Here is a 4685-nt window from a genome sequence, read left to right as displayed (position 1 = left end):
GCAGCAAAGTGACAAATCACATCCATTAACTCTAAAATCCTCAAATGAGGGATCTTCCATCTTACACTACATCTATTTTTAAAAAAGAAATTACTAAAGGAAAGCATTAGAAAAATGGCAAAAACAATTCTTATATTTTGTAATAGAAGTACTTAAAAAGTTCAGAGCAGGAAGAGTGTTTAAATCCTTTTCTGAAAGACAAGGAATGTACTTTAAAATGAGGCTGGTAGACAAACCCAGCTGTGGGCGTGGATAGATTCTTATTTATTCTATTATCATCTGGAGAACAAGATATTTTGTGTCAGAAGTAATTTCAGATTTGACTGAAATCCTCTTTTTGCCTCTCAATAGCTATTAGGAATTTAATCTTTCTCAAGATTAAACATACATCTGTTTGCAGCCTTCTTATACCGGAAGAGAATTTTCAGAAAAGTGATTTTAACTAAATGAAAGAGTTGCTAGTCTGTACTGTGTGCATCTCTTCACTCTCATTCTCATTGTACCTGAGTAAATTCAGTTTCCTATAGGCATGTAATCTATTGATGAGTAGGTTGTAACCCAGTCCAGTCATTACATTCATCCTTTCTCCTCAGTTTCACTCTTTCTGAAGGAAACAGCCACATAAAGAGAGACTACAAACCTGAAGACAGGCTGAGGGTGTACAGTCATATTTTAAGAAGAAAGCCTAAATTAAGATATAATGTTATAATAAAAATTATACCATGTTAAAAGTTGCTTCTGAGCTCTCCCAGTGATTGAATCAGCTTGACTCAGCAAAATCTTAAATGCATCTGCTTTTACCCTGGCAAATATTCCTGCATTGGAGATGAGTATGTCAGATCTATTTTGAGATATTTGTGTCATAGAACTCAATTGAACCACCACAAATGTTCCATAAAGACCTGGGTAGGTAAATCCTGAACAGGCTGAATTCTTTCTGATTTTTTCTGAATACTGTTTATGCTGGGGGTACACAGAACTTCCTGCTGTACAAACTTTTACAAAATATTAACTTTTAACTTCTGTCACAGCTAAAATATGGTTAAATTTCAGCAGTAAATGCTTCTCTTTTCTTGAAATAGAAATTTGTTTGAGAGCCTATTCATGCAATGTGCTGGGAGCCTTCAACTCTCTCTGGAGTTGAGGGAAGTCTCACTTTGGAGAACAGGTCAGAACAGCTGAACATAAGCTCTGGAAGGACAGTCTAAGATGATGGAGTGAACATTAACCTTCATTAAATGAGTATATGTCCTTTACAACGTCATGACTGAGATCAGAATCTGGCCTGAAGACTAAGGAAAACATGGCCTTTTACGTTGGGAGCTGCTAGCCCAGAGGAAGAAGCCAAGAGAAAATGTAGGTGCTGGGATTAAAGCCAAAATGTGCCCCCTCCTATAATGTGAGGTGACTGGGCAATGGATGGGGGTCTAGAGTCTGACTGAAGATGTGCCTGAAGAAACTGGACCTGAAACACTTATTTTCACACTAGAAGAGGCTCCTATGCAAGAAGCAAAACCCTATGGACCTTACTTTGTTCTCCTTAGGTACCAGAACAGAGATTCAAAGGATGATGTGACCCTTTTCCTCACACCTAGCAGTGCCTTGTTTTTGTGGCTGAAATATAATTATGGAAATGGATTTTCTACTCCCTCTCCCTAGAGAGATCTGGAGAGTAGCTTCCAAGCTGATGAAAGAAATGCAGATTGCTATTCACAAAAGAGCTGAAGAACACCAGGGTACCACCTGTAGAATACTGAACCAGCAGAATGCCGTAAAAACACACTGAAGTAGATGTGGAGGCACTTTCCAAAGGGAAGTGACCATCTTTTTTTTTTTTTTTCTTCTGCTTTAGGAAAAGAAGGAGCTTAAAATTCCAGGCTTCTGCATTCCTTCCCTTCAAGTCACTCCAGGGGTCTCAATCTTGTGGTTAACCTAGACACCCTGTAGGTAGTGAGGACCAGGCTGGTAGGGTAGACAAAACCAGTATGATGTATTTAACAATTATGGATCATGCTGGAAAAAAATAGGAGAATTAGTTCAAATGTGATGGAGTCTTGAGACCAGCAGAGCTATGAGCGCATGACTCAAAGAGCTCCTTGCCCTGGCCTGAGGTACCAGCAGAACGGCACAACTTATATTTTCAGCTGCTGACAGGGGCCAGTTGAGATATTCTGCCTGTTATGCTGAAGAAAGCAACCTACCACATAAACCTGCTGAAATTACAGCAGACGAAGTGAAGTTCACTGTCTTGATGCACCATGCCTGGGTTTACAGCCTTTCTCAGCTCCACCGGGTAGTGGATCTTGGGGAGGATTTGATTCCCGAGTAACAGCCAAAAGCCAGTGCCTAACTCTGGGCTTTAAAGCAGGTTTCTCAGATCCTTTGGGACAGACAGACAACAAACTTCATGCCCAGGAAGCAAGGCTGGGAGGGAGGTGTGAGTGTGGCATGGCCCCTCACGTGGCAGGTGTACAGCTCGGAGAGAGAGGGAAAAGAGAGACGCGGGGCCCATGGGTCACACCGGGAGTGTGAAATCTGGACATCATGGCTGAAAATCTGATTCTGCAGCCCTGTCTGAAGTGGAGCTAGAAAAATAAGCATTGGGAAGGAATAAATAACCTTTCAATTGACACACCATAGCTGGAGAGGAAGAACATGTAGTGTATGCAGGGCAGGCTCATGCAGGGTCGTTAGCCTTAACGAGGGAATACTGATCACTGCCCAGCTGTGTGGCTTTGCTCTCATGGGAGAACACAGCCCTCTGGGGTGCTTTGATTTCTGGGTTGCGCAAACCCTGGGGACCCCAGGGGCAGGCCATGTTACAGTGGCCAGCAGAGCAGTTCCTCTTGCCTCCCGAGCAGGGCGCAGCCAGTGTTAATGATGCGGTCACCATCCTGTGGGGAGAATCTTCAGGCCCTGAAAGTGGTAGGTAAGCCATTGCCAGAGGCAGGTTTGCTTTTGGAAAGAAAGAGATACGCTAGTTGGTGTACCTGGGGAGGAATGGGCACACAAAACCACTAACTGACAAAATCTAAACTGACTTACAAGTACCAACAATCAAGAACCAGATCTGATCTTTCCTAGATCATAACGTGTATATTTCAGAATTAAAAAATCTAAAATATCTATCAGTGGCCTTCTAAGAAATGACTTTTTTCTTTGTCATAGAGTAGCTTTGTCCTGGTTTGGCCTAAACCAGGCCGATTTTCCTTTCAGTGATTTTTACTTTCAGCTAAGTCTCCTTTAAGTAACTGCATTTTCTGAAACTAACTGCATGTTTTTGCAGACAGTGTCTGCTTCCAGGACTGATAACGCTCGAAGTTTGTAGTTATCACTGAGGCACCGGTAGGGATGTTGTGCAGAAAGGCTCTTGCTGTACTTATTCTTGAGAGAAACCAAGGTCACTGCTGAATTCCTCATTGCTTATGAGTGAAGAGCCGAAGGGGGGTCGCAGCTGCAGTGGGGAGCAGACAGGGCAGGTGACCCAAAATTGACCAACGAGGGTATTCCATCCCATACACTTCATTCTCGGTATAAAGTGGGGGGATCACGAGGGTCTCGCTCTCTTTCTGCTATGGCCGGTGTCCAGGGAGGACTCCGTCTGTTTTCCTGCTGCCCCCGATCCCGATCCGTGCGTTCCTGAATCCAGCTCTCGACCATCGCTAGGCCCAGGCTGGGCCTTCCCGGAGCCTGCCCTGCAGTGCCGGTGGTGACGTGGCTGACTTCAGGGGAGCTCAATCTTGGTTTTGTATATATATTTGTATATATTTGATTATTTTTATTATTATTATTATACTTTTTTTTTTTTTCATTATTATAGTTTATTAAAACTGTTTTAATTTTCCAACCCAGAAGTCTCTCTCCCTTTTCCCTTTCCCTTTCCCTCTGGGGGGAGGGGGGGGAATAACAGAGGGCATCTGCCGCAGGTTTAATCGCCAGCCCAGCTTTAAACCGTGACAGATTTATTGGCGCCCAACGTGGGGCTCGAGAGAAGCTCCGACAGGTTGCTCTGATAAGTCGAATCCCAGCTCCAGTGGGAGGAGACCCGGAGAGCTCAGCCAAGAGAGTATCAGATTTCTTCCTTTGAGATTTACGAGGGGTTGGAAACTAAAACAGATAGCTAAGATGATAATGTCATTTGTGAGCCTTGTGTTACCTCTTCTCTTTATAAAGCTTGTTTTACAGTTATGTGTAATGATACCTTACTTGCCATATGCGCTGTGTGTTAGTGCTTACATGTGGTTTAACAGGGCGTGCTGGTCAAAATGTGTCGTTCCGGTATGGGTTGTGATACTGATTTATGTCGTGATAAACTGGGCAGTCATTATTCCGATCTCTTATCTCTATGATACAATGATGGGCAGCTTTAATCGCGAATCCGTAGCTGCGCACACCGGGCGTCTTTTAACTGATTTTGATAGTATCTGCTCCTTTTTTGCCAAGCTGATTCCTGCAAAATTCGAACAGGGCATGTTGTTATTTTTGGGTGTCCTGTATGTGTTACTGGTGTGCTATGTGATTAGATGTCGGTGCAGCAACAGCGGGAGGTATCACGCTGCCCCTGTAACCAGGAGAAAACACCGAAAGAAATCAACTAGTAAAGTGAAGGATGATGACTCAGAGGCTTCTAAGGCAGAGCCAGCACGGGACCCAGGTGAGGGCCCTTCTCAGTCAGAGTCAGGGCC

Source organism: Nyctibius grandis, chromosome 5 (genome assembly GCF_013368605.1).
Source record: "Nyctibius grandis isolate bNycGra1 chromosome 5, bNycGra1.pri, whole genome shotgun sequence".
Lineage (NCBI taxonomy): Eukaryota > Metazoa > Chordata > Aves > Nyctibiiformes > Nyctibiidae > Nyctibius > Nyctibius grandis.
This window is presented reverse-complemented; position numbering follows the sequence as displayed.